Genomic DNA, 8,279 nt, shown 5'->3' on the forward strand with positions numbered 1-8,279 from the left:
TACCAGAGACAGAATTAAACAAGGTCCCTTCTCTAAGGATCATATATATTATATCTGTAATCCTATCTGCTCAGGAGGCTGAGATCTGGAGGATCATGGTTTGAAGCCAGCCCAGGCAGAACAAAATTCCATCCAAAGTAACCAGAAAAAAATCCAGGCTGGAGGTATGGTTCAAGTGGTAGAGTACCTGCCAGGCTAGCACAAGACCCCAAGTTTAAGCTCCAGTATTGGGAAAAAATACAAAGAAAAAAGGGACAGGAAGGTGTCCTATAAAGGGAATCTGGAGCCAGGGGCCAGTGGCTCACACCTGTAATCTAGCCTCTCAGGAGGCTGAGATCTTAGGATCATGGTTCAAAACCAGCCCAGGCAGGAAAGTCCGTGAAACTCTTATCTCCAGTTAACCACCAAAAAACTGCAAGTGGCACTGTGGCTCAAGTAGTAGAGGGCTCGCCTTGAGCTGAAGAGCTCAGGGACATCACCAAGGCCCAGAGTTCAAGACCTATAACCAATGAAAAAGAAAAGGGGGACGTGGATTTGTAGGGGATCAACTTGCATGAAGTCCAGTACAAAGATAAAGTCATGTGGCCACTCCATGCAAAAGGATTAAATGCAAAGGCCCTGTGGTCAAACATGCTTGGTAGATTGAAAGAGGTATCGAGTTGTTTTAAGTGTCAGGTGTGGTATTGAAGGGTGAATGGTACAGATGGCTAAAAGAAGTTGCTCTGTGAGTCAAGGCTACCGCAAGGAATTGGGCTTTTATCCCAAGTGTGTCATGGGAAGCTGTTGGGAAATTTTAAGCAAAAGTTTGAGGAAGTTCTCTTCTGCTATCTGTGAGATAGTCATATGGTTTTCTTTTTTGTCAGTAAGGTAAATTACATTGAGTCTCAGATGTTAAACCAACCTTGCATTCCTAGGATAAATATCACTTTGTCCTCATCTGTTATCCATTTTATATATTCTTCATTTTGATTGAATTATCTGGGGTGTGTATATTTATTTATTTTGACAGTCATGGGTTTGAACTCTGGGCCTGGGTGCTGTCCCTCAGCTCTTCAGCTCAAGGTGAGCACTCTACCACTGGAGCCACAGCACCACTTCTGGTTTTCTTGTGGTTTATTGGAGGTAAGAGTCTCACGGTCTTTCCTGGCCAGGCTGGCTTTGAACCATGATCCTCAGATATCAGCCTCCTGAGTAGCTAGGATTACAGGCGTGAGCCACTGGCGCCCAGCTGTGTGTATGTATTTTTGAGGCAGGGTCTTCCTGTATAGCTCAGGAACCCTTAATCCTGCCTCAGCCTCATAAGTACTAGGATTACATGCGTGAGCCACCTTGCCCAGATGATTCGGTGAATTTTATGAACAATTGTTGTGTCTGTGTTCATAGAGCATGTTCGTGGCTTTCTGTGTGGTTTCTGTGTTTTGGTATCAAGGAAGCACTGCCATCACAGAATGAGTTGTGAAACATTCCCTTCCATTTGTATTTCCCAGAGGCATTTGTACGGGCTTGAGTAGTGAAGTCTATGCTGGATTAGGAAAGCTCTCCTTACCACAAGTTTTCTTTAACTACAGATGGAAATGTATTTTTTTTTTTTTTGGTCAGTCATGGAGCTTGAACTCAGAGCCTGGGCCCTGTCCCTGAGCTTTCCTCTGCTCAAGGCTAGCACTCTACTACTTTGAGCCACAGCTCCACTAAGGGTGTTCTGGTGGGTGGTTAGAGATAAGAATCTCATGGACTAGGGCTGGGAAGGTGGCTCAGTGGTAGAGCGCTTGCCTTGCATGCATGAGGCCCTGGGTTCTATTCCTCAGCACCACATAAGCAGGGAAAAAAAAAGCCGGAAGTGTCACTGTGGCTCAAGTGGTAGAGTGCTAGCCTTGAGCTGAAGAGCTGAGGGACAGCACCCAAGCCTAGAGTGCAGGCCCCACAACTGGACCCAAAAAAAAAAAAAAAAAATGGACTTTCCTGTCCCCGCTGGCTTTGAACTGCAATCCTCAGATCTCAGCCTCTTGAATAGCTAGGATTACAGGCGTGAGCCACCGGCACCAGCTGAAATGTCTTTAAGACTGTTTTCTATTACTTCTTGAGAAAACATTTCTCTTCAGAAGATTCTGTTAGAGGTAGGCACTGGTGAATCACACCTATAATCCTAGCTACTCAGGAAGCCTGAGGACTGGTTAAAAGCCAACACAAGCAGGAAAGTCTATGAGACTCTTTATGTCCAATAACTACTACAAAGCTGGAAGAGGAGCTGAGACTCAAGTGGTAGAGGGCTAGCCCTAAGCAGAAAAAGCTAAGGAACTGTGCCCAGGCCCTGAGTTCAAGCCTCAAAACCCGCACACATTAAAAAAAAAAAAAAAAGATTCTGTTAGAAACAGGAAGCTGGGCCACAGGCTGCAAAAATAAAATTGCAAGACATACCTGACAATGGTCTTATATCTATATAAAAAGTCCCACAACAAGAAAGCAAACAACCCAGATACTTCACCAAAGAAGACATACAATAAGCACGTACCAGTTAGGATCACAACCAGACAGATGCCACTGCACACAAGTGTTTTCAAAGACTGACCATAGTAAGCTAAAGATTTGGAACAAATGGGGCTCCCAGCTGGTGCTGGCATGATGCAGTCAGCCATGTCAGAAAGCAGCCTGGCACTTGCTTAGTGAAAATTATACTCACCATCAAATGTTGCCACTCCTACTATGAGGTATTTGCTCAGGTAAACTAAGCATTTTTCCACATCAAGACATATTCCTGGGAGCTGGGAAGGTGGCTCAGTGGTAGAGTGCTTGCCTTGCATACATGAGGCCCTGAGTTCGATTCCTCAGCACCCCACAAGCAGAGAAAGCCGGAAGTGGTGCTGTGTCTCAAGTGGTAGAGCTCTAACCTTGAGCTGAGGAGCTTAGGGACAGTGCCCAGGCCCATGAATGACACCCCCCCCTCAAAAAAAGGCATATTCCTAACTTTACTTGGAATATCAAAAATAACTCAAGTGACCATTCGCAGGTAAAGTAATAAATTGTAGCAGTATATCTTATAATGAAATGCCACTTTCCTACAAAAAGAAAGACTGAGGAAATTCTCCTCTACTTTGCTGAGTGGGGACTTTTATATATCAGAAATCAATATTATCAGGTTTGTTGTTGTTTTCCATCTGCTTTTTTTTTAGATCTATGAGATTATGAAATTGCATCTCAGGGACAAAATATCCCTGATCAAGAATAGCATCTGGGGAAGAATATAAGATTTAATAAGTTTTTATTGTGAAAATACTGTACAGAGGGGTTCACATGAGCAAGGTAATGAGTACATTCTTATCAAGTATTGTTGCCTCCTCCTTTGTTTTTCCCCTTCCATCCCTTCCCTCTCACCTCCACAACTACATTCGATTTATGTCTTTTACAAATGAAAAATGGCTTTTAAAGATTTGAACTGAAAAAATCTTTTTTTGGAAGATTTTCTTTTGTTTTTCTTTTTTTCCTTTTTGTTGTTGTTGGTTGTGGCACTTGAACTTCAAGCCTGGGCACTGTCCCTGAGCTATTCAGCTCAAAGTGAGCGTGCTACCACTTGAGCCTCAGTGCCACTTCTGGCTTTTTGGTGGTTAATTGGAGATAAGAATCTCACAGATTTTCCTGCCTAGGCTGGCTTTGAGCCACAATCCTCAGATCTCAGCCTCCTGAGTAGCTAGGATTACAGTTGTGAGCCACCAGCACCCAGCTTTTTGGAAGATTTTAATATTGAGATGCTGTGACACTTCAGTTGAGTGACAAATTGATGTCATTACCAAGGTGTGTTTGCTTTAATAATATTTGAACAGCTCATAACTATGAGAAAGATCAACAAGGGAAAAAGGGAAGTGGAAGAAGAGGCTTTGTATGTATGCATCTCAAGTCCTATGAAGTAACAGGTAAGATTAATGAAGAAATGTTTCTCTCTGGGTGTCAGTGTTTTTGCATCTTAACACAGTATGTCACCATTGGAGAAACAGAACATTGTGTAGTGAAAAAATAGGAATAATGAGGCCAACCTGAGTTATAGAGGCTGTCTCTAAAACCCACCTAGCTGGGTGATGGTGGCTCACACCTGTAATCCTAGCTACTCAGGAGACTGAAATCCCAGGATGGTGTTTGAAGCCAGCCCAGGCAAGGAAGTCTGTGAAACTTTTACCTTCTAAAAACTACTCAGAAAAAGCCAAGTGGTATAGCTCTAGCCTTGAGCAAAGAGAGGCTAAGAGACAATACCCAGGCTCAGAGTTCAAGCCCCAGGACCGGGCAAAACAAAACAAAAACCTATAAAGTACTTTTTGTGCTTGTGCACATGCCTGTGACTACACTAAATTCAGTCTTCTCAGCAGCTGCTTGTAGGCCATGTATTCAACTTTATATGCAAATGAGAAACTAAAGGCTAAGATGGACAGCTGACACAAAGCTGAGCTGTGATTTGAACCCAGGTCTCAGACTCCAGATTCCCAAGTATACAGTCATCAACTTCCATTTCCCATTGCTGTAGCAGTCTGATTATCAACTTTTCATTCACAACTGTGGGATAGAGGAAGGTTTGTGGTTATTGCTTTAAGTCTGATACAATAAAAAAAAAAAAAAATATATATATATATATATATATATATATATATATATATATATATCTTCTGCCAGGCACTGATGGCTCACGCCTGTAATCCTAGGAACTCAAGAGGCTGAGCTCTGAGGATCTCAGTGAGCAGCTCAAAGACAGCCTCGCAGGAAATCTGTGAGACTCTTAACTCCAATTAACCACCAGAAAACCTGAGTGGAGCTGTGGCTCAAACTGATTAAGCACAAGCCTTAAGTAAAAAGAGCTCAGGACCTGGAGTTCAAACCCCGTGATTGACATCCCCCCCAACAAAAAAAAAAGCTGGGTGCTGGTGGCTCACACCTGTAAAAAAAAAAAACAAAAAAAAAAAAACTAAATAAAGTCTTCCATAATGAGAAATTTGAAAAGAAAAAGAAAAATGTCTTGATTCCAGTGGTCCTCCAAGTATGCTTCCAAACAGCTTTATAACATCTGGGAACTTGTCAGAAATGCAAATCCAGCTGAGCGCTGAGGAGACTGAGATCTGAGGATCGAAGTTTGAAGTTAGCCTGGACAGGAAAGTCTGTAAGACTCTTACCTCCAATTAACCCCCTTACAAAAGTCAGAAGTGGAGTTGTGGCTCATGTGGTAGAGTGCCAACTTTGAGCAAAAAAGCTAAGGAATAGCACCAGGCCCTAAGTTCAGTTCTGGTGATAGATAGATAGATAGATAGATAGATAGATAGATAGATAGATAGATAGATAGATAGATAGATAGATAGACAGATGCAGACAGGAAAAAAGATAGAAGGAAAGAGAGAAGAAAGAAGGAAGCAAGCAAGCTAGCAAATTCTCAGACCTTATGCCTGACCTCTGATGCAGAAATTCAGTGTGGGACCCAGTAATGTGTTTCAGAGCCTTCTAATACACCCTAGTGTGAGAAGCACTGACCCAGAGATCAACAAGATGGTGTATGAATTAACGAATGCTTGCAGGCTGCAACTAATAGGAAGCCTCAACTATGATTATCATATTCAGGAGTATTTCCTATGCTTTAAATAGGTGAGTTTTATTTTCTTTGGGGGAGGAGGAAGGCGGTATTTAAAACGTGTGTAAAATTTACAGGGCTGGACCTAAAAGAAGGAGGCTGTCCCTGAGCAGGAGTGTGTGTTACCATGGAGATGAAGTGATGGTTACAGAGGGAGGGATCAAACGAGGCCCAAGTCCCTGAAGGAGAGCATTCTGCAGCTCACAGCAGGCTTGCCAGTCACGGCCACGCCCAAATCGTGGGCTGGGAGCATGGCTTGGTGGTAGGGTGCTTCCCTCACCTGCATGAAGCCCTGGGTTCCATTCCTCAGTACCACATACACAGAAAAAGCCAGAAGAGGCGCTATGGCTTGAGTGGTAGAGTGCTAGTCTTGAGCAAAAGCATATCAGGGACAGCGCCCAGGCCCTGAGTTCAAGACCCAGGAATGGCAAAAATTAAAAATAAAATCCCAACTTGTGGAGGAAGACCCCACCACCAATGCTAGGCTCCCAGCAGCAGCAGATGGAGAGTTAGTTCATCCATCATAGTTGCCTATAATTCTTTGTGGGCTTTTTCCCCCCACTGGTACAAAGCCACCTAGGGGGGAAAAAAGCGATATTCATTCAACCTTATATTTACCCAGAGACAATTATTGCCTGCAAGGAGAGAAGGAACAATATCCCCGATCTTCAAATGCACCTTCAATCGGCTCAAGTGTGGCTGCTATACAAATTTTGTGAATGATTGTGAATGCTGCAGATGTGTGTGTTTTTTAATGGTGAGTATTTTTTCATCACAAGTATGTAGCTGATGGCTTTGTAAAACCTTTAAATGCCTCTGTGTTCTTAAAAGCTGAGTAAATTCACACAATATTTTGCCTCTCCCAAAAGGCACTCGAGTACCTCTTAGAGTTATGTTCTCTTGTTTGGTGCCCTTGTGAAGTATTTAAAGCATAAAGTGCTTTTGGTGCCAGATTCAGCTGATAATATGCTAGGACCTGAGAAGAGCTTACAAAAGAGTGCTTTTATTGACTTTATAAATGAAGAACCCAGTATTTCAGCTCACTTGGCCTTTTGCCCTTCTGGAACAATTCATTCCTTCTGGAACAATGAGCACACGTTTTATGGATATTTGCATTGAAGCAGGTGACTCACAGATACTCCCAGAAGAATTTCTGAGTCTAATACCTCTTCCATGTAATTAGCGTGAGTCTTCACTGTTGTTCACATTACATTGCATTAAGTGATTATCCTAAAAAAATGTCACCTAAAATTAAAAAGGTGGCTCTGAATTTCAAAACGCCCAGAATGGTACACGCTTCATTATCTTTTTTTCTCTACTTCAAAAGACAGTTGTAGCCAAGTGGCTCATGCCCATAATCCTAGCCACTCAGAAAGCTGAGTGTGGGATTGAGGTTAGAAGCCAGCCTGGGCAGGAAAGTCTGTGCAACTCTTACCTCCAATGACCCACCAAAAGAAAACGAGCCAGAAGTGAAGCGGTGGTTCAAATGGTAGAGCAGAAGCTTGAGCATACAAAGCTCAGGGCCAGCTTCCAAGCCCTGAGTTCAAGCCTCTGGACAAGCACAGGCACCAACACACACACACACACACACACACACACACACACACACACACACACACACACACACACACACACACACGACACTCGTGCAGGACAAAGATGGCTCAGGCCTGCAATCCTAACTACTCAGGAAGTTGATCTCTGAGGATGGAAGTTGGAAGCCATGCCAGACGAAAAAGTCTTTGAGACTCTTATCTCCAATTAACCAGCAAAAAGCTGCAAGTGGAGGTGTGCCTCAGGTGGTAGAGCACCTGTCCTGAGTGAAAAAGCCAAGCTCAAGGAGTCTCCAGCGCCGCCTGCTTTGGGACCCAGAGAGGACCCGGGGCTTTCTCCTTCCTCCTCAGCCTCCTTCCCACTCCAGAGTGGCTTTGTTGGCGTAAGTGATGGTGTTTCACTTGTTTCTTATTCCTCAGCAGTGTTTCTCACAGAGGCGATAGAGGCGCCCTGGTCACAAATGGCCCTGGGGGGGGGGGGGGGAACCGCTCCAGTACCTCTCCCCCAATTCCTTCAACAGCCTAGTGCGATGGATTCCTGGTCCCACACCTGCTCTTATCACACCGCCCTCCCCCCCCCCCCAGCGGGTCCCTGGCCGCCTGAGGGCAGGGAGGGCAGGGCCTGAGGTTGCTGCTTCCTCCCCGCCTAGAACCTCCAAGCTGACTTCCTGAGCAAAAGCAGCTCAGAGGCAGTGCCCAGGCCCAGAGTTCACGTTCCGGGGGCGGCTGGATCCCAGGCCCTTGTAGCGTGTCCTAGGTTTGAGGAGCACCATTGACTGGTTTTGTGTCTGCCCTGTTGCTGAGCTGGACAGTGAGCTTTTGGGTGAAGCCTCGTCTCAGGGCCCCTGGCACCCAGTGGAGAGTGTCTTCGATTTCAGGACCATCAAAAAGGAAGGCCGGCACAGCTTCGTGCTGGCTTCCAATCTTCACTACTTCACAAGGCAAGCTTCACTACTCATGGAACAGCTCAGCTGCTGCCTTCCCAACGTCGGGCTTCCAATTAAGCTGAGGCATTTCCAAGGCAGAGGAGAAAAACTGGGCCCAAGTCTGCCCGGGGTGTAACCCACCCCGCGGCTGCCTTGTGCTCGCAGGACCAGACTGCCCATCCCTGGGTTCTCATCCTCCCCACA

The sequence above is a fragment of the Dipodomys spectabilis genome, unplaced genomic scaffold (assembly GCF_019054845.1).
Source record: "Dipodomys spectabilis isolate Male_0828 unplaced genomic scaffold, ASM1905484v1 ptg000066l, whole genome shotgun sequence".
Taxonomy (NCBI): Eukaryota; Metazoa; Chordata; class Mammalia; order Rodentia; family Heteromyidae; genus Dipodomys; species Dipodomys spectabilis.